Raw genomic sequence first — 27399 nt, forward strand, 5'->3', positions numbered from 1 at the left:
GGTCTTTTAGTTTCATGGCTGCAGTCCCTGTCCACTGATTTTGGAGCCCAAGAAAATTAAGTATGTTGCTATTTCCACTTTTTCCCCTTCTATTTTGTTGGGACTGGATGTCCCAACATCCAGTGTTGGGACTGGATGCCATGATCTTACTTTTTTGAATGAGTTTTAAGCCAGCTTTTCACTCCTCTCTTTCACCTTCAACTAAAGAGGCTCTTTAGTTATTCATTTTCTTCCATTTTAGTGGTATCATCTGTGTGTCTGAGATTGTTGGTATTTCTCCCAACAGTCTTGATTCCTGCTTGTGATTCATCCAGTCCAGCATTTTGCATGAGGTACTCTGCATCTAACTTCGATAAGCAGGGTGACTATATACAGCCTTATTTCCCAATTTTGAACCAGTCTGTTGTTCCAAGTTCTAACTGTTGCTTCTTGATCTGCATACAGCTTTTTCAAGAGACAGATAAAGTGGTCTGGTATTCCCATCTCTTTAAGAATGTTCCACAGTTTGTTATAATACACACAGTCAAAGTCTTTAGCATAGTCAGTGTAGCAGAAGTAGATGTTTTTCTGAAATTCTCTTGCTTTTTCTATGATCCAGTGAATTCTGGCAATTTGATTTCTGGTTCCTCTGCCTTTTTTAAACCCACCTTGTACATCTGGAATTTTTTAGTTCACGTACTGCTGAAGCCTAGCTTGAAGGATTTTGAGCATAATAACCTTACTAGGATGTGAAATGAATGTAATTGTTCAGTAGTTGGCATTGCCCTTCTTTATGATTGGAATGAAATCTGACCTTTTCCAGTCCTGTGCCACTGCTGAGTTTTCCAACTTTGCTGACGTATTGAGTGCAGCATTTCAATAGCATCATCTGTTAGAATTTTAAATAGCTCAGTTGGAATTCCAGCATGGGATTATTTTAGCCAATAAAGGGAATAATCGTTAAAAACAAAACAAGGCAAAGAAAACTTGGTTTATTGGAACTTCATTTTCCTAAATCTTGGATAGACATCAAGTTTTCTGCAGTGAGGATTTTATTCTTTTCTGTGCATTTAGAGTTAATCAAATATGGAAATGTGAAAATTATGAACCTTGTTTTAAATAGCAGCACATATTTGAAATATTTCCTAATGTGATAGAGAATGAAATCTTCTTTGCATAAACTTGAGCACAAAGTGGAAACCAACTGATTCTTTGAAGACAAAGAAGAAAGAAAAATGAGCTATTTGATCCTTTTGCTGCATACTGTGGTCCTTGAAACAGGGAAGACAACTGATGGGAAATCAGGAGAAATCAGCTGTTCATTTTTACATTGCTGTTGATATTATATAAGGACTAATCTTTTTTTTTAAAACAGAATATTAGAAAAGAAATCACCTTCTGAATGGTGTGGGTCACATTTGTCATTACAGATCAGCAGTAGTGAACATACTGAGTGTTCATGTACGTTTTCTGTTGTGGCATGCTGGCCCTTTATTACAATATTGTATCTCCTTAAGATGTAATATTGTAGTAATGTATATTTATACTTAACATTTGTTGTAGGCTGACACAGAAAAATCACAAATATAATCAAATTTTTCCTTCAGTGAGTATTATGAGTTCATAGACCTTATAAAGATTTGCTTTCCTGGTTTATATATCTAGGCCCTTTCCTTAATAATAATGATTCAGTAAGAGTCAGTTCTAGGTATCTGGTTTTTTGTATCTTATATTCACTGTTGAACTTTCACTATTGAATCCATTACCCTTCCCAAGACATTTTCTGCCAAATGATTCCCTTGGTAAGAGACAAAATGTTGTGTGCTGAGAACTAATAATGTGTTATACAAAAAGAAATAAAAAGCATTTCTTAAGTTTAAAAATCTTGGTATTTTCAAAATCCTAGCAACTTATGACCAAATTATATGCTTTTTCATGTAAAATATGTATTTTAAAATTATATTTTTAATATGCATTTTAGATATATTTATATATTAATATAGCAAGCATTTTCTGGGAGTTGGTGATGGACAGGGAAGCCTGGCTTGCTGCAGTCCATGGTGTCGCAAAGAGTCGGACACACCTGAGCTACTGAACTGACTGATAGATGCTGATGTGAATAAATAGATTTCTGCCTTTAAAGAGTTTGAAATATAATTGGACTTGTAGGGTTAGGCTAAGCAGATAAAATAACTGATGCAATCAGGTAATTAAGTCTTATATTAAAGGTAAATATAAAATGTTGTATTCATTTCTAGGGCTGCTGTAACAAACTATTGCGAACTGAGTGGCTTTGTCTCCGCCCTAAATTCAGTATGATTTCATCTTAATATCTTTAATTATATCCACAAAGAGCCTATTTCCCAATAGGGTCACATTCTGAGATTGTTTGGACATGAATTTGAAGGAGACACTTCAACCCACTATATTGGCTGTGAGTAGATAAAAGAAGAGTTTCTTAGTTTGGCCTGATTAGGATGGGGATGGAATATTCAGGAAATTTCTTGAGGCAAAGGATGCTTAAATTTAATTGGAAAAGGTGAGATTAAAGAGATGAAGAGTAAGTAGTCAGATTTTCTGTGGAGGGTTTAATTTGCTACTCTGAAGGATATATATTTCATCCAGTATCTTGGCGGTCTTTTTCTGTGTGTGTGTGTGCGCGCGCACACGTGAGTGAGAGAGAGAGCGCGTGCTCCAATAAATTTAAAAGAAGTGAGGCTTTACCTTTAGAAACAGCAGCTGTCTCTGGATATAATTCTTGAAAAGGGAAGCTACACATTAGAATTTTAGAAGGATTCAGATAAAATTCTTTCCCTTTTCTTTCCCATAGATAGAATACTGATAAGGAAATACTGAAAAGATTTAGATAGAGAATGTGTATGTATATAATTTTGTATTGTACTTTGTTGTAGTAGTATTACATGTAAATAATGCAATACTTATGTGTATAGTGTGATATATGAATATATAACCCTGGTTTAGGATGAAATTAGATTGCAAGGGGACAACTAGAGACAGAGAAACCAGTTTGCAGAACATTAAATTAGTAATATTAGTGGTTATAAGTTTCTGAGTATAGCAGTAATGATGGAAATGTAAAGCCGTAGTAGACTGAGGACCTATGCAGGAGGTAGGATTAGTAAGATTTTACAAAAACATTTGAAATTAAACTGTTAATGATGATTCTCAGGTTTCTTGTCTGTATAAATGTGATAAGAATAAAGTAAGAAAGCGAATAAGGAAGAAATATGGTTTACAGAGGCTCATTTAGATTGTGGTATTGGATGTACACAATTTTCTGAGTCTATATTAGTGGGATATCCAAGTAGAAATGTCTGGTGGTCTGTTGAATATAAAATTTTAAGGCAAAATGGAGAAATAAAATATGAAATGAACAGCATACGTATGGTCATTGAAATTAATTAGCAGATTATGTGGATCAAGAAGTCAAAAACAGAGTCCATGGGATATGAATACATGAGGACATTTTTTTTTTAAAGGAAATTCTGCAAGAGACTAAACAGCAGCCAAGAGGCAATAAAAAATCTAAATGGATTAGTATCCTCAAGTCAAGAAAGGAAGAAATTTTGAGATCCTGAAAGAAGAAAGGAGTGACAATGTTTATTGTTGTTATGTGTTTCATTATATATGGAATTAGAAATCTGTGTGTGTTAAGAAAAGTGAGTTTTGTAAATGTGGTGGTGAAAGTGGTAGTACAGGAGGTTAAACAGTTATGAGACCTGGAGAAGTCTGTGTAAATCTCAACATACATAAGCATTCTTGCTGTATGTGTGCATATGTGGTATATATGTAATATATATGTAGGCCAATCTTGAACAAATTTGGTACTCCATCAATTCAGTTGTGATTCTAAAAGAAGCATTTGTACTTTAAGGGCCTGTAATTGAGGAGTTAATAAGCTACTAATAATTTAAGTCATCAGATTTGAATCCACTCAAAGCTCCTTTTCAATTGCAGTTGATTTGATTTATACTTAATTTATTGTAAAACCTTATTGCAGTGTATATAAAATATGCTTCAGTGAATTTTCATATGAATCACTATAAGCCATCAGAGAGGGATGTGTTCACACTATTTTCATTCATCTGTTATTGAAAAAAAAAAAAAAAAGAAAAGTGATTCTAAAGTTGGCCCTGTGGAATACCAAATAAATAGTAGATTTAAGTACTGACATCTCTGAGAGTATAAATTTTATTAAAGCACTACCACTCCCATCACTACTGCATTATGTCTGCCCATTTTTGTTGCTCTGTAAAGAACAGGTTGTTCAGGATCCTCTATGATTTATGTTAGTTTATCTCATCAATGAAGTCTGCATAATTCTATGCCCACTCTAGTTCAACTGAACAATACTTTGTGCAAACAACATTTTTTAATCCTATAAACTTAATAATATTCAAGCTTCCAATTTATGGCTTTTAGAAGCCATCAGTTATCTGTGACTTGCAATGTGTAGCCATTTCTAATCACTCTTCACAAGTTATCCAAAAGGGTCCTTCTAGAATGATAGAGCAGGTGTGATGATAAATTTAGAGCTTGCTTTGTATTATCGTGTGCACTTTGCCGCATCTGTGCTCCAGGTACCTCAAATACTTCAGACTTTTAGTCATATTTATGGGTTGTCTGGTTCCCTTTGGATTGGCTTCAAGTCCTTGGAGAAGAATTGTGCATGAGGGTGGTGACAGACAGAACAGATGGGACAAAACCAGCTATGCGCATTAATTTGTGAGGGTCACCCTAAGAGAGAGCAGTCAGCAAGCAGACACTTTTAGCTGCTTGTTAGGGAGCAAGCAGGACTAGTAAGTATGGGAGATTCCCTTCCTAAGTTATTCACTGGAATAGATTATCAGTATTGTTCAAAATATTGTGGAGATAGATTGCTTTTATTACAGTGACCAAAAATTATCCATGAGGATATTTTATCATGAGAAAAACTCTGGTGTTCATAACTTCATATACAAATTATCACTTCAAACATATTTATTTTCATTAATAATTTTTGCTTGTGATAGCTAGATAATGATATTACCACATCTCTTTCACTCTCAGCTGAAATCAGCATTCCTAGATCAGGTGAGATGCCTCAAGCATTTTCTCATGCAGACTGATATTTCTTAAATTAACTGCTCTTTAACTAAATACATATTTTTTAATGCTACTTTATTTTATTTATTTTACCTAATACTATAAAGCACTTATTATAATAGCAAGTTTTGAACAGCCAGGATAGAAAATAAAAATGCCACGGTCCTACTATAATCATTATACATATTTTGGATTCTTTACCAATTTTTTTAATTATAAAGGTATGTTCAAAATGATTTCTGAATATAATTACCTTTTCTTTGTTACATTCTATTTACAAAAAAGCTGAAATAACTAATATTTTCTTAGATGAACTAGCCTTGATACATTTGCTTATCACAAACTATGATAAAAGTCTTACATGCACATACACAGTAACATAAACACACATATGTCACTTGACCCACTGGATTTGACTGCCTGTGTTCAAATTCTCGGAGAAGGCAATGGCACCCCATTCCAGTACTCTTGCCCGGAAAATCTCATGGGCGGAGGAGCCTGGTGGGCTACAGTCCATGAGGTCAGGAAGAGTCGGACGTGACTGATAGACTTCACTTGCGCTTTTCACTTTCATGCATTGGAGAAGGAAATGGCGACCCACTCCAGAGTTCTTGCCTGGAGAATCTCAGGGACGGAGAGCCTGGTGGGCTGCCGTCTGTGGGGTCGCACAGAGTCGGACACGACTGAAGTGACTTAGCAGCAGCAGCAGTTCAAATTCTGGCATTGCTATTTTTCAGTGACCTTAAGTCACTTACCTAAGTCCTCTAAGCTTCAGTCTTAGAGTCTCTAAAATCAGTAACTTCTCAGTATTTGAGAGAAGTAGACAAGGATATAAGACAAGGATATAGAACCTTGGGACACCATCATCAACCAACTTTATCTAATTAATGTGTTTCTAGAACATATCACCAACAGAATACATATTTCTTCAAAGTCTCACTGAGGGTGTACTAAGATATTTTTGGATACTAGACAAGTCATAATACATTTAAGAGAATATCAGTCATATAAAGTATCTTCTCTGACTATAATACAATTAAATAAAATTGATAGCATGATATATGGAAAGTCTTCAAATATTCATAAGCTAATAACACACTTTAAATAACTCATGGATCAAAGAGAAAAGCAAAAGAGAAATTAGAAAGTATGGTAGATGGAGTGAAATGAAAAACTAACACATGAAAAATGTCAACTGTAAGGGCTTATACTACATGTTAAAAATTATCAATTGTATAGTTTTAATGTATCAAGTGGTATAGTTAATTTTATTGTCAATTATACCTTTTTAGAGCCAATACAAATTACCAAATGAAAAAGCCTATTAGGGAAATTCTGATTTCTTGATTTCTATGGATAATTTGAATAATTTATGAGAAAAACGCTGAAACAATTATTCTAATTTCCATCTTGTTCCAAACCACAATGCCCAAAATTTATATCTGTACAGTTTCATGAGTTTGTCTAGAATGTATTTTGCTATTAGAGACTTACATGAACATCTCTGAAAAGTAGTATAATCTTTGCTGAGAATGATAAAACATATGTTCTGATTCAAAGTAGCATTAAAACATCACATTTGGTGCTAGAGGATATATATTCAAATTGCTGAGATATTGGGACACCCAGTTCCTTGATTTAAAACCAATTACGTATTCACTTGGGAGTTCCCTGGAAGTCCAGTGGTTAGGACTTAGCTCTGTCACTGCCATGGCCCGGGTTCAATCCCTGGTCAGGGAGCTAATAATCAGAATCTTAATAATCAAAATGAAACCTTCCTAGGTATGTACTATCCTTTTTAGAAATTATCTTATTCTCCTTTACTTTATATGTCATATTCCTCAGTTTACAAAAACCATTTACTTTTGAGAATAAGGGAAAAGGGTGTGGTATAATGGAGAAGTCCTGAATTAGGGGCCTGCCAATGAAACTGTAATTTTGAGAAGTTACTTAATACAAGTGTCTGACTGTCTTTTTTTAAAAAATTATATATTTATTTTCATTGGAGGATAATTGGCCTTCCCTCGTAGCTCAGTCAGTAAATCACCTGCCTGCAATTCAAGAGACCCAGGTTTGATTCCTGGGTTGGGAAGATCTCCTGGAGAAGAAAATGGCACCTCATTCCAGTATTCTTGCCTGGAGAATCCCGTGGACAGAAGAGCCTGGCGGGCTACAGTCCATGGGGTTGCAAGAGTCGGACACAACTTAGCGACTAAAACCAACCAATTACTTTACAATTTTGTGATGGTTTTTGCCCTATGTCAATATGAATTGGCCACAGGTATACAGGTGTCCCCCCCATTCTGAACGCCCTTCCTGTCTCCCTCCCCACTCTACCCCTCTGGGTTGTCCCAGAGCACTGATTTTGGGTGCCCTGCTTCAGGCATTGAACATGCACTGGCCATCTGTTTCACATATGGTAGTATACATGTTTCAGTGCTAGTCTCTCACATCTCACCTATAATATTAGAGGGGTGAAACTGCTTGAAAAGACCATGAATGCTCAAATGCAAATATCCAAATTATAAGTTGTTGTGTTCTTAAATCCTAAAATGAGCCTAGACTTGGTGTGTGTGTATGAATGTATTTGTGTACATACATGCTTCTTTTAGTTTTACCATAAGGATCAAGACTAAAGTAGATGCCACAGGCCACCTATCAATAGTGAACTTAGAGCTTAAATGAAATAAAGATCACAGTAAACATTTTCTGCCTTGATTTAGTGCTAAAACATTTATATTTTATAGAATCCATTCTTATGGAAAAATCAGTGTCCAGCATTGTTTTGTATTCAATATCAAAGTTGAATAATCATTTTCTTATGAAAACAAGTAACTCCTTACATGTCTTAAGTGATTTTAAATCTTTAGTACATTGTAAAACTATTAAGAGATTAAAGACAGAATGCCATAGTATATGCTTTCATTTTAAAAATAATATTTCCTATATATTTTCCTTTATGAAAAACGAATCTTTTTTTGAAAGTACTTTTCAATAGCTGAAGGATAATCTGTAGGCTTGTTCATCTTTAAAGAGCTGAACCCATCAGAAAGCACTCAACTCACAGCATGGGAAAGCATCAGCATGCTGTGACCTGGATCAAAAATAATAGCATTTGAATGAGTACCTCAGATTTGTTCAAAATAATTCCTCCAACAAAAACAGTTCTGGAAATGACAAGAAGCAATTTTCTTTCCGTTGAGCTCTAGTTTGAGGTATATTAGCCCTGGATGTACAGAAGATGTTGTTTATGGTCTTTTATTTCCATCTTCTTAAATTTCTAGTGTGTGGGGAATTACTAATTTAATTTTACTTTTCAAAACACTCTTTAATTCATACACAGTTGTTTTGATGCTTTAGAAATTGAAAAATACTCACACTGTGTCTGTATTGATATGGCTTCTTTCCTATGGAAAGATGAAGAACCTGTCTTCAGTGGCACTCACACAAGCGTCTTTATTTCAAGCCTCTTAATTAAGGTATTGAGACGTTCAAATTAATTTCTGTACTTCACATCTAGAAAGTGTTCTTATCAGGCAGAATATTTCAAGAGCTCAGAGCTTATTTTCCAAGGAGCTAGCTAAGGGCCAGGCATGAATGTATGGAGTTTGAACAGCCTAGGTCTACCAAGACCTGTTTCCTGCACACAGAGGCCCAGACATTTGTGCGTCTCATTTCTTTCACTTCAACAATATGGTTATGAGATTCACTGCAAGTCTTTCCTGTTGTTGCAAAGTATTCACTACAAGTATTTCTTGTGTGCTCACTGTTCTAGCCTGCCACCGCATGAGTATATCACAATTCATTGATCTATTCTCATCCTAGTGATGCTTCTTAAGGCCCACTTGACTTCACACTCCAGGATGTCTGGCTCTAGGTGAGTGATCACACTATCGTGGTTCTTTGGGTCATTAAGACCTTTTTATAGTACTGTTCTTCTGTGTATTCTTGCCACCTTTTCTTAATCTCTTCTTGTTAGGTCCATTCCGTTTCTGTCCTTTATGTGCCTATCTTTGCATGAAATATTCCCTGAGTATCCCTACTTTTCTTGATGAGATCTCTAGTCTTTCCCATTCTATTGTTTCCCTCTATTTCTTTGCACTGTTCACTTAAGAAGGCTTTCTTATCTCTCCTTAATACTCTTTGGAAATCTGCACTTGCATGATTAAATCTTTCCTTTTCTTTTTTGCCTTTCACTTCTCTTCTTTTAGCAGCTATTTGTAAGGCTTCCTCAGACAACCATTTTGCCTTGTTGAATTTTATTTTCTTGGGGATGGTTTTGGTTATGCCTCCTGTAAAATATAAACCTCTGCCATATTACTTCAGTCACTCTGTCTATCAGATCTAATCCCATGAATCTGTCACTTCCACTGTATAATCATAAGGAATTTGATTTAGGTCATACCAGAATGGCCTCGTGGTTTTCCCTACTTTCTTCAATTTGTCTTAATTTTGCAATAAGAAATTTATGATTTGAGCCACAGTCAGCTCCCTGTCTTGTTTTTGCTGACTGTATAGAACTTCTCCATCTTTGGCTGCAAAGAATATAATCAATCTGATTTCAGTATTGACCATCTGGTGATGTCCAACGGTAGAGTTGTCTCTTGTGTTACTAGGAACAAAGCTAGTGCAAGTGATAGAATTCCAGCTGAGCTATTTCAAATCCTAAAAGATAATGCTATTAAAGTGCTGATTCAATATGTCAGCAAACTTGGAAAACTCAGCAGTGGCTACAGGACTGGAAAAAGATTAGTTTTCATTCCAATCCCAAAGAAGGGTGATGCCAAAGAATGTTCAAACTACCACACAATTGTGTTAATTTCACATGCTAGCAAAGTAGTGCTCAAAAATCCTTCAAGCTAGGCTTCAGCAGTATGTGAACTGAGAACTTCCAGATATACAAGCTGGGTTTAGAAAAGGCAGGGAAAACAGAGATCAAGCTGCCAACATCTGCTGGAACATAGAAAAAGCAAGAGAATTCCAGAAAAACATCTACTTCTATTTTAGGACTATGCTAAAGCCTTTGTGTGGATCACAAAAAACTGTGGAAAATTCTTAAAGAGATGATAATACCAGACCACCTTACCTGCCTCCTGAGAAACCCATATGCAGGTCAAGAAGCAATGGAACAACAGACTGGTTCCAAATTGAGAATGGAGTACGACAAGGCTGTATATTGTCACCCTGCTTATTTAACTTATAGGGAGAGTACATCATGTGAAACACTGGGCTGGATGAATCCCAAGCTGGAATCAAGATTGCTGGGAGAAATATCAATAACCTCAGATATGCAGATGACACCACCCTTATGGCAGAAAGTGAAGAAGAATTAAAGAGCCTCTTGATGAAAGTGAAAGAGGAGTGAAAAAGCTGGCTTAAAACTCAACAGTCAAAAAACTAAGATCATGACATCTAGTCCCATCACTTCATGGGATCCATGGGGTCGCAAAGAGACACAAATGAGTAACTGAACATCAAAAACAAATTATCATCCTAATGAGTATTTTGGCTAGTTTCTGAATTTTATTATTAAGCATACTGCTACAAAGTGTCAGGGATAACTTAGTTGATTGAACAACAGCAGCAATACTGCTGCAAACTTTCTAGCAGAGTTGTTTTTAATGTTTTGGTGATCATTCATATATATATATATATCACTGAGAAGTATACCTAAGAATGAAATTGCTGGATCATAGCATATATTGTGAAATGTATTGATATATATTGTTTTTGTTCAGTGACTCAGTCATGTCTGACTCTTTGCCACCCCATGGACTGCAGCACTCCAGGCTTCCCTGTCCTTCATCATTTCCCAGAACTTGCTCAAACTCATGTCCGTTAAGTGATGATGCCATTCAACCATCTCATCCTCTGTCGTCCCCTTCTCCTCCTGCCTTCTATCTTTCCCAGCATCAGGGTCTTTTCCAATGAGTTGGCTCTTCGCATCAGGTGACCCAGTTTTGAAGCTGTAGCATCAGTCCTTCCAATGAATATTCAGGGTTTATTTTCTTTAGGATTGACTGGTTCAATCTCCTTGCAGTCCAAGGGAGTCTCAAGAATCTTCTCCAGCAACAGTTTGAAAGCATCAATTATTTTGTGCTCAGCTTTCTTTATGGTCTAATTCACATGTCTGTATGTGACTACTGGAAAAAAACATAGCTTTGACTATACAGACCTTTGTTGGCAAAGTGAAGTCTCTGCTTTTTGATACACTCTCTAGGTTTGTCATAACTTTTCTTCCAAGGAGTAAGCATCTTTTAATTTCATGGCTGCAGTCACTGTCTGTGGTGATTTTTGAACCCAAGAAAATAAAATCTGTTGCTATTTCCACTTTTTTCCCTCCTATTTGCCATGAAATGATGGGACTGGATGCCATGATCTTGCTTTTTTGAATGTTGAATTTTAAGCCAGGTTTTTCACACTCCTCTTTTACCCTCATGAAGAGGCTCTTTAGTTCCTCTTTACTTTCTGCCTTTAAAGTGGTATCATCTGCATATCTGCGGTTATTGATACTTCTGGCTATCTTGATTCCAGCTTGTGCTTCATCCAGCCTGGCATTTCACATGATGTACTCTGCATATAAATTTTCTGGGTGACAATATACAGCTTTGACATACTCCTTTCCCAATTTGGAACCAGTCAGTTGTTCCACATCTGGTTCTAACTGTTGCTTCTTGACCTACATACAGGTTTTTCAGAAGACAGATAAAGTGATCTGGTATCACCATCTCTCTAAGAATTTTCCACTATTTGTTGTGATCCATAGAGTCAAAGGCTTTCCTGTAATCAATGAAGCAGAAGTAGATGTTTTTTTTCTGGAATTCTCTTGCTTTCATCAAGATCCAATGAATGTTGGCAATTTGATCTCTAATTCTTCTGCCTTTCCTAAATGAGCTTGTACAACTGAAAGTTCTTGGTTAACATACTGCTGAACCCTAGTGAAGGATTTTTGAGCATTACCTTGCTAGCACGTGAGATGAGTGCAATTTTATGGTAGTTTGCATATTCTTTGTCATTGCCCTTCTTTGAGATTGAAATGAAGACTGACCCTTTCCAGTCTTGTAGCCACTGCTGAGTTTTCCAAATTTGCTGACATATTGAGTGCAGAACTTTGACAGCATTATATTTTATGATTTTAAATAGCTCACTTGAAATTCCATCACCTCCACTAGCTTTGTTTGTAGTAATGCCTCCTAAGGCCCATTTGATTTCACCCTCTAGGAGATTTGGCTCTAGGTGAGTGGCTACATCATCTTGGTTATCCAGGTCATTAAGACCTTTTGTATAGTTCTGTGTATCCTTGCCACTTTTTATTAATTGCTTCTGCTTCTGTTAGGTCCTTATCATTTCTGTCCTTTACTGTGCCCATCCTTGCATGAAATATTCCCTTGTTATCTCCATTTTTCTTGAAGAGATCTCTCATCTTTCCCATTCTGTTGTTTTCCTCTTTCCTTTGTTTACTTAAGAAGGCTTTCTTATCTCTTCTTACTTGTATTAGTGAAGTGAAAGTCACTCAGTTGTGTCTAACTCCTCTGTCTATGGAATTCTCCAGGCAAGAATACTGGAGTGGGTTGCCATTTCTTTCTCCATTTGCGTGTATTAAGCTTACATAAATGTTTCAAACACATTTTCCAAAGTGGCTGTATTGTTTTACATTTGCATAAAAATTAGATGAGCCTTGGGTTTTCCATATCCTTGTTCATTTCATGTTAATTAATCTTTCACTTTAGCAATTCTGGTTAGTGTATAATAGTATCTTATTGTGGTTTAAGTCTGTGTTTTATAATGAAGTTAGCCATTTTTTCATAGCTTACTGTCAATTTGGGTATTATCTTTCATGAAATGTCTGTTCAGCCTTTTGCCCTCAGTTCAGTCCAGTTCAGCTTAGTCACTCAGTCATGTCTGACTCTTTGCAACCCCATGGTCTGCAGGATGCCAGGCCTCCCCGTCCACTACCAACTCATGGGGTTTACTCAAACTCATATCCTTTGAGTTGGTGATGCCATCCAAACATTTCAGTCTCTGTCTTCCCCTTCTCCTCCTACCTTAAATCTTTCCTAGCTTCAGGGTCTTTTCAAATGAGTCAGCTTTTTGTATCAGGTGGCCAAAAGTATAGGAGTTTCAGCTTCAACATTAGTCCTTCCAGTGAGTATTCAGGACTGATTTCCTTTAGGATGGACTGGTTGGATCTCATTGCAGTCCAAGGGATTCTCAAGGGTCTTCTTCAACACAACAGTTCAAAAGCATCAATTCTTCAGCATTCAGCTTTTCTTTATAGTCCAACTCTCACATCCATACATGACTACTGGAGAAACCATAGCTTTGAGTAGATGGACCTTTGTTGGCAAAGTAATGTCTCTGCTTTTTAATATGCTGTCTAGGTTGGTCATAACATTTCTTCAAAGGAGCAAGCGTCTTTTAATTTCGTGGCTGCAGTCACCATCTGCAGTGATTTTGGAGCCCCCCAAAAATAAAGTCTGACACTGTTTCCATTGTTTCCCTGTCTATTTGCCATGAAGTGATGGGACCAGATGCCATGATCTTAGTTTTCTGAATGTTGAGCTTTAAGCCAACGTTTTCACTCTCTTCTTTCACTGCTTCAAGAGGCTTTTTAGTTCTTTTTTGCTTACTGTCATGAGGGTGGTGTCATCTGCTTATATGAGGTTATTAATATTTCTCTCTGCAATCTTGATTCCAGCTTGTGTTTCATCCAGCCCAGTGTTTCTCATGATGTACACTGCATATAAATTAAATAAGCAGGGTGACAATATACAGCCTTGATGTACTCCTTTCTCAATTTGAAACCAGTCTGTTCCATGTCCAGTTCTAACTGTTGCTTCCTGACCTGCATACAGATTTCTCAGAAGGCAGGTCAGGTGGTCTTGTATTCCTGTATCCTTAAAAATTTTCCAGTTTGTTGTGATCCACACAGTCAAAGGTTTTGGCATAGTCAATAAAGCAAAAGTAGATGTTTTTCTGTAACTCTCTTGCTTTTCTGATAATCCACTGGATGTTGGCAATTTGATTTCTGGTTCCTCTGCCTTTTATAAAATCAGCTTGAACATCTGGAAGTTCATGGTTCACACACTGTTAAAGCCTGACTTGGAGAATTTTGAGCATTACTTTACTAGGGTGTGATATGAGTGCAATTGTGTTGTAGTTTGAGCATTTCTTTGGGATTGGAACAAAAACTGACCATTTCCAGTCCTTTGGCCTATACTGAGTTTTCCAAATTTGCTGACATGTTGAGTGCAGTACTTTCACAGCATCATCTTTTAGGGTTTCAAATAGCTTAAATGGAATTCTATTACCTCCACTAGCTAGTTTGTAGTGATGCTTCCTAAGGCCCACTTGACTTCGCATTCCAGGATGTCTGGCTCTATGTGAGTGATCACACCATCATGGTTATCTGGGTCATGAATATCTTTTTTGTATAATTCTTTTGTGTATTCTCCCTGCAATCTTGATTCCAGCTTGTGTTTCTTCCAGTCCAGCGTTTCTCATGATTTACTCTGCATATAAGTTAAATAAACAGGGTGACAATATACAGCCTTGACGAACTCCTTTTCCTATTTGGAACCAGTCTGTTGTTCCATGTCCAGTTCTAACTGTTGCTTCCTGACCTGCATACAGATTTCTCAAGAGGCAGGTCAGGTGGTCTGGTATTCCCATCTCTTTCAGAATTTTCCACAGTTTATTGGGATCCACACAGTGAAAGGCTTTGGCATTGTCAATAAAGCAAAAATTGATGCTTTTCTGGAACTCTCTTGCTTTTTCCATGATCCAGAAGATGTTTGCAATTTGATCTCTGGTTCCTCTGCCTTTTCTAAAACCAGCTTGAACATCAGGAAGTTCACAGTTCACATTATTGCTGAAGGCTGGCTTGGAGAATTTTGAGCATTACTTTACTAGCGTGTGAGATGAGTGCAGTTGTGCGGTAGTTTGAGCATTCTTTGGCATTGCCTTTCTTTGGGATTGGAATGAAAACTGACCTTTTCCAGTCCTGTGGCAACTGTTGAGTTTTCCAAATTTGCTGGCATATTGAGTGCAGCACTTTCACAGCATCATCTTTCAGGATTTGGAGTAGCTCAACTGGAATTCCATCACCTCCACTAGCTTTGTTCGTAGTGATGGTTTCTAAGGCCCACTTGACTTCACATTCCAGGATGTCTGGCTCTAGGTCAGTGATCACACAATCATGATTATCTGGGTCGTGAAGATCTTTTTTGTACAGTTGGAATCAAGATTGCAGGGAGAAATATCAATAACCTCAGATATGCAGATGACACCACCCTTATGGCAGAAAGTGAAGAGGAACTCAGAAGCCTCTTGATGAAAGTGAAAGTGGAGAGTCAAAAAGTTGGCTTAAAGCTCACCATTCAGAAAACGAAGATCATGGCATCCAGTCCCATCACTTCATGGGAAATAGATGGGGAAACAGTAGAAACAGTGTCAGACTTTATTTTTTGGGGCTCCAAAATCACTACAGATGGTGACTGTAGCCATGAAATTAAAAGATGCTTACTCCATGGAAGGAAAGTTATGACCACCCTAGATAGCATATTCAAAAGCAGAGACATTACTTTACCAACAAAGGCTCATCTAGTCAAGGCTATGGTTTTTCCTGTGGTCATGTATGGATGTGAGAGTTGTACTGTGAAGAAGGCTGAGCACCGAAGAGTTGATGCTTTTGAACTGTGGTGTTGGAGAAGACTCTTGAGAGTCCCTTGGCCTGCAAGGAGATCCAACCAGTCCATTCTGAAGGAGGTCAGCCCTGGGATTTCTTTGGAAGGAGTGGTGCTAAAGCTGAAACTCCAGTACTTTGGCCACCTCATGCGAAGAGTTGACTCATTGGAAAAGACTCTGATGCTGGGAGGGATTGGGGGCAGGAGGAGAAGGGGACGACAGAGGATGAGATGGCTGGATGGCATCGCTGACTCGATGGATGTGAGTCTGAGTGAACTCTGGGAGTTTGTGATGGACAGGGAGGCCTGGCGTGCTGCGATTCATGGGGTCGCAAAGAGTCTGACACGACTGAGTGACTGATCTGATCTGATCTGACCTGATCTGTGTATTCTTGCCACCTCTTCTTAATATCTTCTGCTTCTGTTAGGTCCATGATATTTCTGTTTTTTATTGTGCCCATCTTTACTTGAAATGTTCCCTTGGTATCTCTAATTTTCTTGAAGAGATCTCTAGTCTTTCCCATTCTATTGTTTTCCTCTATTTCTTTGCACTGATCACTGCCTTGCTATTCTTTGGAACTCTGCATTCAAATAGGTATATCTTTCCTTTTCTCCTTTGCCTTTCACTTCTCTTCTTTTCACAGCTATTTGTAAGCCCTTGTCAGTCAACCATTTTGACTTTTTGCCTTTCTTTTTCTGGGGGATGGTTGATCCCTGCCTCCTGTACAACCTCCATCCATAGTTCTTCAGGCACTCTATCAGATATAATCCTTGAATCTATTTCTCACTTCAACTGTATAATCGTAAGGGATTTGATTTAGGTCATACCTGAATGATCTAGTGGTTTTCCCTACTGTCTTCTATGCAAGTCTGAATTTGGCAATAAGGAGTTCATGATCTGAGCCACAGTCAGCTCCCAGTCTTGTTTTTGCTAACTGTATAGAACTTTTCCATCTTTGGCTGCAGGAGTATAATCAATCTGATTTCAGTATTGACCATCTGTTGATGGTCATATGTAGTGTCTCCTCTTGTGTTGTTGGAAGAGGGTGTTTGCTGTGATCAGTGTGTTCTCTTGATAAAACTCTATTAGCCTTTGACCTACTTCATTCTGTACTCCAAGGACAAATTTGCCTGTTACTCTAGGTATTTCTTGACTTCCTCCTTTTGTATTTCAGTCCCCTTTTGCCATATTTTCTATTAATTTATTTTTCTTTTGGTTGTGACTTTTAGAGCATTAAAACATTATGGATTTTTTAAAGCAGTTATACATATTACAAATTCCTCCCCAAATAGGATATTCTGTCTCTTTTAATGATATTGTTTAATAAAAAATGTAAGTTTACTATAATCTGACCAGCAAAATATGTCTATCATTAACAGTTTTTTATCTAGTTATATTGTTGTGTTCTTCAAGGCAACAAGAATATTTCTCTATATTTTAATCTCAAAGTTTTGCCATTTTTTATTTTGTATTTAAATTTGCAGTCCATTTTGGAGTTGATTTTTGTGTTTAATGGGAGGTAGGACTTAGGTTCATATTTTTTCTATGTGAATTCGTTTTCGTTTTTGTTTGTTTGTTTGTTTTTGTTTTTGAATCAGTATCTTTATTTTAAATATTAGATTTCCCTAATGGAGTATAGTCATTGTTATGTCAGGTGAATGAATGAATATGTGTGATCTGATTCTGAACTTCCTGTCTTCTTCCATTGGTGAATTTGTTGATTCTTGATTTAATGCCTCACTGCTTTATTTATATACCTTTATAGTTATTCTTCATATCTTTTATGCTTGCCCTCCAGTTTTATCCTTTGGACTTTAATTGTATTGCATTAGAAATATATACATATATAAATTTCGGGTGAATTGGCAGCTATTTTATGACAAATTTTTGCTTTTATTTCTATGAATATGATTCTCTAAATCTTACTTTTCTCTCTGAATTTCTAATCCTTAGAGTTGAATTATTTATCTCTTGCTACATTAGCAGCCTATCATTAAGCAATTGAAAGTGAAATAAAAAATCAAGACTTCATTGCAATTTTGTATGATGCTATAAAGATGCATTAGAAGGATATTTTAAATAGGAGAAGTTGTATAGCAAACAATTTTAAGCAGGATAAATTTGTAAAGGCTAATTTTATGAATATAGGTTCAAAATATAATTTTCCAAAAATAAAATACAATTTACTAAAACATATATCTCTTTATATTTTGATATTTTAATGATGAGAATGGCAGGAAAATAATACTTATGACCTTTCCATGTTCTGATGGAAATATGAAGACTTAAAATACCTTCTTTGAAATGTAAATCCAACAACTTTAATAAAAAAATGCATAAAAGCAAAATATTATTATACATACTAATTGATACTGTACTTGTTATTGGGTTGGTGCAAATGTAATTGAGGTTTTGGACCATGAATTTAAATCATTATAACTAGGCTCAAACACATCTTTCTGAATCAAGATAGAAACAATTACAATCAGTACATTTTTGCCAATGAGGAATAAGTTTGTTTATTCCTATAGCATAAAAATCCATGATCAGGATTTGACAAACTTTTGGAAAGCATTTTCTGCCTCAGGCTGGTTGTGGAAACATTTCCTCTGCAAAAAGTTGTGGAGATGCTTGAATAAGTAGTAGTTGTTTGGCAAAAGGTCAGATGAATATGGCAGTTGAGGCAAAACCTTGTAGCCCAATTCTTTCAACTTTTGAAGTCCTGGTTGTGTGACGTGTGGTTGGGCATTGTCATGGAGAATTGGGCCCTCTCTGTTGATCAGCTGCAGGCCTGCAGTTTTCAGTGCATCTCATTGATTTGTGAGCATACTTCTCAGATGAAATCACTTTGCTGGGATTAAGAAAGCTGTCATGGATCATATCAGCAGCAGACCACCAAATAGTGACCCATGACCTTTTTTGTTGCAAGTTTGGCTTTGGGAAGTGCTTTGGAACTTCTCGGTCCAGCCAATGAACTAGACATTGCCGGCTGTCATATGCAGTCCACTGCTCGTTGCATGTCATAATCAAAAGATGGTTTGTTGTTGCATACAGTAAGAAAAGACAACACTTCAAAACAATGAATTTTTTTTTTGATTTGTAGTCAGAGGCATCCACTTATAGCTTTTTTACCTTTCCAATTTGCTTCAAATGATGAAAGACTATAGAATGGTCAACAGTGAGTTCTTTGGCTTCTTGTGTGGTTGTAAGAGAATCAGCTTTGATGAACTTCTCAGTTGGTGGTTGTCAACTTCTGATGGCCAACTTCTAATGGCCAACCACTATGCTCCTCATCTTCAAGGCTCTTGTCTCCTTGGCAAAACTTTTTGAACCAGCACTACACTGTACATTTGTTAGTAGTCCCTGGGCCCCATGTACTGTTGATGTTTTGAGTTGTCTCAGCTGCTTTATGACCCATATTGAACTGAAATAAGAAAATCACTCAAATTTTCTTTTTGTCTAACATCATTTCCATAGTTTAAAATAAATATAAAATAAACAGCAAGTAATAAGTCATTAACTAAAATCATAAAGTGAGAAATGCACATTAAAACGATGTGTAACATAACCACACGTCTTTAAGAATGTATTCCAGTCTCAAATGGCAAAGTTTAGCAATTCTAAAACCACAATTACATTTGTACCAATATAAGTAACCTTGGTTTAAGAAAGTCAGAATTGGGATAAATGATATTTTATCTTTAGGTCACCTATTTATATATTATATAATGATTTTCTAATAATATGAGTCCAGGTGAAATGTTGACTGTGAGTGATGTGGACAGATGAGGCATTAAAAAAATGACTAAAAAAACCCCAGAAATAAAGAAATCAGAGTCAAAGCATCCTTATTAAATAGTTTTTTACCACTAGAGAATACTTTCCCAGAGAAATAATTTTTAAGCTTTATTATGCAAAACGAATGGGCTTCTCTGGTGGCTCAGCTGTAAAGAATCTGCCTGTAGTGCAGGAGATGCAGGAGACGTGGAGTTGATCCCTGAATAGGGAAGATCTCCTGGAAGAGGGCATGGCAACCCACTCCAGTACTCTTGTCTGGAGAATCCCATGCATAGCGGAGCCTGGTGGGCTACAGTCCATGGGGTCTCAAAGAGTCAGACATGCCTGAAGTAACTGAGCATGCATGCACATGCAGAGCTAGTTTGTTGAAAAACATTGAAACTTCTGTTTCCTAGAATGTGGCCTCAATGATTCCAGACTGTCAAAAGAAATGGGTGTAAAAATTAAAAACATATATGTCAAACTGCTGAAAACATAGTGTTTTGACTGTTTAAAGTAACTGTTCTTTTAGCCTAAGAGTTTATTCTGAAAATATAGCAAAAAAATATATATCATTTACTAGTGATAGTAGTCATTAATTAATCACTAAGTAATGTAATAATCAGACTTTCCAGGTGGAGCTAGTGGTAAAGAATCTGCCTACCAATGCAGGAGATGAAAGAGATGGGGGTTAGATCCCTGGGTCAGGAAGATCTCCTGGAGGAGGGCATGGCAGCTCACTTCAGTATTCTTGACTGAAAAATCCCATGGACAGAGAAGCCTGGCAGGCAGCAGTCCATAGGGTCACAAAGAGTTGGACATGACTTAGCAACTAAACAAAAACAATGTATTAATCCTTAATATATAATGAATTTTCAAATCTAAATGAAAGCAAGAATAATTTTAAAAACTGGGTAAGAAACATGATGGTAATTAACTAAGGGGTAAAAACGTGACCATGAAAGTCGCTCAGTCGTGTCCGACTCTTTGTGACCCCATGGACTATACAGTCCCTGGAATTCTCCAGGCCAGAATACTGGAGTGGGTAGCCTTTCCCTTCTCCAGGGGATCTTCCCAACCCAGGAATCGAACCCAGGTCTCCCACATTGCAGGCAGATTCTTTACCAGCTGAGCCACAAGGGAAGCCCAAGGGATAAAAAGGTAGTGACATATTGGTCAACAAATATGAGGAAAACAAAAGTTCAAAATTTATATTATCTGAAAATCACTGCAGATGGTGATTGCAGCCATCAAATTAAAAGACACTTACTCCTTGGAAGGAAAGTTATGACCAACTTAGACAGCACATTAAAAGCAGAGACATTATTTTGTCAACCAAGGTCTGTCTAGTCAACATTATTGTTTTTCCAGCAGGCATTTATGGATGTGAGAATTGGACTATAAAGAAAGCTGAGCGCCGAAGAATTGATGCTTTTGAACTGTTGTGTTGGAGAAGACTCTTGAGAGTCCCTTGGGCTACAAGGAGATCCAGCCAGTCCATCCTAAAGGAGATCAGTCCTGAGTGTTCATTGGAAGGACTGATGTTGAAGCTGAAACTCCAATACTTTGGCCACCTGATGCGAAGAGCTGACTCATTTGAAAAGACCCTGATGCTGGGAAAGACTGAGGGCAGGAGGAGAAGGGGACGGCAGAGGATGAGATGGCTGGATGGCATCACTGACCTGATGGAAATGAGTTTGGGTAGGCTCCAGGAGTTGGTGAAGGACAGGGAGGCCTGGTGTACTGCAGTTCATGGGGTTGCAAAGAGTCAGACAGGACTGAGCGACTGAACTGAACTGAAGACAAAATAATCTCTCCGCTAGTTCCATTCAGTTCAGTCGCTCAGTCCTGTCTGACTCTTTGCAACCCCATGAACTGCAGCACACCAGGCCTCCCTGTCCTTCACCAACTCCTGGAGCCTACCCAAACTCATGTCCATCAGGTCAGTGATGCCATCCAGCCATCTCATCCTCTGCCGTCCCCTTCTCCTCCTGCCCTCAGTCTTTCCCAGCATCAGGGTCTTTTCAAATGAGTCAGCTCTTCGCATCAGGTGGCCAAAGTATTGGAGTTTCAGCTTCAACATCAGTCCTTCCAATGAACACCCAGGACTGATCTCCTTTAGGATGGACTGGTTGGATCTCCTTGGAGTCCAAGGGACTCTCAAGAGTCTTCTCCAACACCACAGTTCAAAAGCATCAATTCTTCGGCGCTCAGCTTTCTTTATAGTCCAATTCTCACATCCATAAATGCCTGCTGGAAAAACAATAATGTTGACTAGAAAGACCTTGGTTGACAAAATAATGTCTCTGCTTTTTAATGTGCTGTATAGGTTGGTCATAACTTTCCTTCCATGGAGTAAGCATCTTTTAATTTCATTGCTGCAATCACCATCCGCAGTGATTTTGGAGCCCAGAAAAATAAAGTCAGCCACTGTTTCCACTGTTATCCCATCTATCTGCCATGAAGTGATGGGACCGGATGCCATGATCTTAGTTTTCTGAGTGTTGGGCTTTAAGCCAACTTTTTCACTCTCCTCTTTCACTTTTATCAAGAGGCTCTTTAGTTCTTCTTCACTTTCTGCCATAATGGTGGTTTCATCTGCATATCTGAGGTCATTGATATTTCTCCCGGCAATCTTTATTCCAGGTTGTGCTTCAAACCATCAAGATGTAACAGCCAGCAATTCTTCACACACAAAATCTGTCTTAAAAGAAGATTTAGAGACAGATACACAGATATTTACACAAAAATAATATTTTACAGCTTTGTTTATGAAGAAAAGAATAGAAACTAAAGTGTGATTGTGGAAGACCAATTAATTAAAAAAATTAACATGTCTGCCTAATAAAATGTACACTGTGTAACCATTTAAATGATGTAGAATTATTATAAATTTAGGAAAATGCTCTTATGATATTTTAAATAAAATGATTATGTATTTGTGTATAGACACAAACATATATATGAAAAAATATGTAAATACTCACAAACAGATATATATATATATGCTTCACTACATACACAGGAGTCTTTCTGTGAATTTCTAATTATTGCCTAAAAATAAAATTGTAGAGTTACAGTTTTTGCGTCATATTATAGGTAAGTTTTAAAACATATTGGTATTTATTGCAAAATTATCCTGTAAAAAATTTTGTCATTTGACACATCAATTGATAGACCAAATTTTAAAAAATATTCAGTATTGATCCTGGGGTCATGCATGAATAGATTAGAGATAATTTCAATTTTCTCTTTTTATTCTTTCTGCACTGTAAATCTATTTTGCCAAGGGCTTGGAAGGCAGAGGAGTTCCTGTGGCTCAGGAATCCTTAGGCAGACTGGGCATAGACAGGGTAAGCCCCATGTGTGGACTCTGATCAGGTCCCATACCTGTGCAGCTCTTTAGTCACAGATGTAGATACCAGTCCTCTCAGTTTGGCTCTGTAGTTAGCAATAACAATGCATAGCTCCCTTTCAGATTTAGATTTAGAAGGCAGATAACCCCGTCCATTCTCATGGTTATCATCTTTTTAAGTATTTTGGCAGTCCTGTAAAAAGGAACCTTAGAGATCCCCTCCTTGATCCCTAAATATTTGTAAATGATCATTTATCAGAATTTACATATAATAAAGAAGGCTGAGCACTAAGAATTGATGCTTTTGAATTATGGTGCTGGAAAAGAGACTCTTGAGAGTCCCTGGGCTGTATGCAGATCAAACCAGTCAATCCTAAAGGAAATCAACCCTGAATATTCACTGGAAGGGCTTTTGCTGAAGCTGAAGCTCCAATATTTTGACCACCTGATGCAAAGAGCCAACTTACTGAAAAACACCCTGAGGCTGGGAAAGCTTGAAGGCAGGAGGAGAAGGGGCAGCAGAGGATGAGATGGTTAGTTAGTATCACTGACTCAATAGACATGAATTTGAGCAAACTCTGGGAGATAGTGAAGGATAGAGGAGCATGCCATGCGAAGTCCATGGGGTCACAGATACCTGTACACAACTTAGTGTCTGAACAACAACAATATATAATTCAGTCACTATAAATGCAGTGCTTTGTTTGGCACTTTTACTGTTTGAAGTAACTACTCTGTTAGCCTGAGAGTTCATTACAAAAATGTGAAAAGTAGTATCATTTATTGTTTCAGAAGCACTTAGTTGGCTACATTGAACAGAAAGTAGTGTGGAATATACAGGCCAATGCTCATGGTCCTGAAACTTATATACACACAGCATCTTGATAAATAGAGATATAAAATATTTTTTAAAATATGTTAGATGCTTGCCCACGTTCATACCGTTGAAAAATTGGAATGTTGTGACATCATCAGTTGCTGAATATAAACCTGATACTGAAAGTGTGTTTCCACCTGTTTATGCTTGATCTTTTTCAAGAAGCTGAATACTTCGCTGTGGCACTCGCTGTATTAGAATGAATATGACTAGGAATGGGAAAGCTTAAGTTTAAGTTAATTTGGAGGGATTTTAAAGTAGTAGAGGACCATGTCAGTCATAATTCATAATGAGGAAAAATGAAATGTTTTTATGAAACTTTAAATTTTATATTATAGTATAGCCAATTAGCAATGTTGTGATAGTTTCAGGTGAACAGCAAAGGGGCTCAGCTGTACATATACATGTGTCCATCCTCCCCAGTCTCCCCTCCCATCCAGGTTGCCACACAACTTTGAGCAGCCTGTGCTATGCAGTAGTTATCCATTTTAAATATAGCAGAGTTGCATGTTGATCTCAAACTCCCTAACTGTGTCTTCTCCCCATCCCCCCTCACTTGCAACCATAGGTTCATTCTCCAAGTCTGTGAGTCTGTTTCTGTTTCATAAATAAGCCATTTGTATCATTTCTTTTTTGATTCCACATATAAAGGGTGTCATACAAAATTTCTCCTTCTGTGTCTGGCTATCTTCCCTAAGTATGACAATCTCTTGGTCCCTTCGTGCATGTGTGCGTGCTAAGTCACTTCAGCTGTGTCTGACTCTCTGTGACCTCATGCTGCAAATGGCATTGTTTCATTCTTTTTAATGCCTGAGTAATATTCCTTTGTGTATATGTACCACATCTTCTTTGTCCGTCCCTTTGTTGATGGAAATTTAGGTTGCTTCCATGTCCTTGCTACTGTGACTAGTGCTTTTTTTCAGAATGGTTTTGTTGAGTGATTTTAGGGTAAAAACGTATCATATAAATAACCTCAAAGTGCTAATACCATGGATAAAATTGAGAAGAACATGAAAGTTTACAAATGAAGATAAATGGTAACCAAAATAGAGGGAGACAGCACGTAACATTAGGTTTAATGACAAGAACTTGTTTGACTTTTATGATGTAATGGATACACAGAAAAGATCAGATTCTGATTTAAATTCTAAATATTCAGCTTGTACTGGAAAGATGCATGTGAGGCCCATAGGGAAACTGTGGGTGTCCAGGGAATCAGAGCCCAGGGGAAATGAATAAGGAATTGGGCAGATGGATAAACATTCATGGTTGAATTTCCCTCTGCTTGAACTACATTGCCAAGGTCAAAAAGTGGCTCAGGTCTCTGGGAAGCAGCAGCTGTACTTTGTGTTCTCAGATTTCAACAGCTAAATCAAAGAAAAATGCTAGGACTAGTCATAAAACATGAGCATTTGATTATTGTTATCTGAGGAGAAGGAATGCATACTAGAAAGCTGGGGGATAGTGAGAAGAAATCTGGCTGCAAGTGTGAATGTTTCTATGTTAAAATCCCTATGATCTTGGACAAACTCTCAACATGTCTGAAATCCAGCATCCTAATTTCTTCTCAGGCAATTTATGAGAACAAGGAATACATTAATTGAAGGAAAGAATTTCTCAAAACTATAAATTACTGTATAATCTTTGAAGGCATTTAAACATAGTGGTGTTATTCTTGACTCTATTGAGAGAATTACAGGTGGAGGTCAAAGCTCAACTCTGTCATGTGTCATGTGACCATTTGCTCTCATCCTCTGTTGGTTTTGGTTTATTGGTGTTATTTATTTGCTAAGTTGTGTATGACTCTCTGTGACCCTATGGGCTGTTACCCGCCAGGTTCCTGTGTCTATGGGATTTCCCAGGCAAAAGTACTGGAGTGGGTTACCATTTCCTGCTCCGGGGAATCTTCTTGATTCAGGGATCAGACCCACATCTCCTGCACCGGCAGGCAGATTCTTTACCATTGAGCCACCAGGGATGCCTGGTGTTGGTTTGTTGAGTGCTCAGTCGCTTCAGTTGTGTCCAACTCCTTGTGACCCCATGGACCGTAGCCCTACAGGCTCCTCTGTACATGGAGTTTTCCAGGCAAGAATACTGGAGTTGGTTGCCATTTCCTCCTCCAGAGGATCTTCTCAACCCAGGAATTGAACCTGCATCTCCTGCGTCTCCTGCATTGCAGGCAGATTCTTACCACTGAGCCACTAAGGGAAGCCTCTCTCTCATTCATTATTAGTTACCATTAGCATCCACAAAGCTGACCATTCTAGAAGGTATTAGAGCATGTACTATCAATGGAGATGGCCCATATGAAACTAAGCTATTAAAAATTCATTCATATTTGAATCACTATGTGAAATCTTGAGTAACTATGAAAAGTTGTGATGATTCTAAAGGGATTTGACATCAGATTCTCACAATGAGAATTTATTATCAATTTTTACACAGTAGCCAGCTTTTAGGTCCTCAGCATTACCTTGAAAAAATTATATCAGAGGGAAAAAAATCCTAATATATATCTGTACTCAATATTGTTCTTTCAAATTATCAATTGTATGAACAAAGGAAAAAAAAATCAGTGCCTAAAAAGTGAAAAGTAACAAATGAAGCCATATTACCAATGATCGGCCTCTTCCTGACTCTTAGATTTCCATTTTCCTTATATCTGAAACATAAAAATATAATTATTTTATTACTATATTAATATATAGTCTATACACCAAAACAACAGGAATTAATCTCTTCCTAGAATCCCAGGAACCACAGGCAATATGGAATAATAGAGTGGACACCTGGGACCCAGTGTTCCCAAGAACTTCTGGAGTCCAGTATTTTCAAATAGAATGATGCATAATATTTTCACAATAAAATAGAGCATAAAATAATTGTCTATATATAATCTTTGAAGGCTCATCATTATTTTTACTTATAAAATTATATTACATATATATAGATAGACCTATACATATATGCTATATATACTATATACTCTATATATGTGTAGTGTATAGATCATATATGTATAGTCTATATACTATATATATGTATAGTGTATAGATCACTATAGCACACCATGCACCATGTCAAGCCTTTCCAAATCCTCTCAGCAACCCGGTGAAGTGGATGATATGATTATTGTTCTTATTCTGAAGTTGAGAAAACTGAAGTACAGAGAGGCTGAGGAACTCACCCTCGATGGTTACTTAGTGGTGGTGGTAAGATGTTCACCCAGGCAGCTGAGTTTCAGATTGCACCTAGGTGCTCACCAGAATGTTCTCCCTGTGATGTAAACACTGTGAAAGTCTTTCACAAGCTATTGTCACACACACACCCCCACTGGCTGTTGATATGCAAAGTCTTGTACAAAGCCTTATTGTGTTAGAGATACTATGCTGCCAGCCACTCACTGAAGGAGTGCTTCCCCCATGACTCTGATTAGCGCCTCAGCCAAGTTGCCTGTTACTTATTATAGGCCAGTGAGCTGCCAGGTGCTTGTGAAATACTCACATCTGAGGGGAGGGCGTTCTTTGTGGTTCTCAAGAGTCTCCTGTGTAAAAAATCGTTAATTTACAGCTAGTTAGAATAACTATATTTTAGTGAAAGCAAGCTATTTACCTAAATA

At 37.3% G+C, this 27399-nt stretch overlaps 1 long non-coding RNA gene across 1 annotated transcript; it reads right to left on the reverse strand.

Annotated features, from left to right (window-relative positions):
• Window positions 1-18782: 18782 nt before the first annotated feature.
• On the reverse strand, window positions 18783-27102 carry LOC123334664. The gene is made up of 3 exons (XR_006552670.2): window positions 26968-27102; window positions 26396-26442; window positions 18783-19195 (listed from the first exon to the last, which is right to left on the reverse strand). It is a non-coding gene; the product is annotated as an uncharacterized LOC123334664 (long non-coding RNA).
• Window positions 27103-27399: the final 297 nt, after the last annotated feature.

The sequence above is a fragment of the Bubalus bubalis genome, chromosome 8 (genome assembly GCF_019923935.1).
Source record: "Bubalus bubalis isolate 160015118507 breed Murrah chromosome 8, NDDB_SH_1, whole genome shotgun sequence".
Taxonomy (NCBI): Eukaryota; Metazoa; Chordata; class Mammalia; order Artiodactyla; family Bovidae; genus Bubalus; species Bubalus bubalis.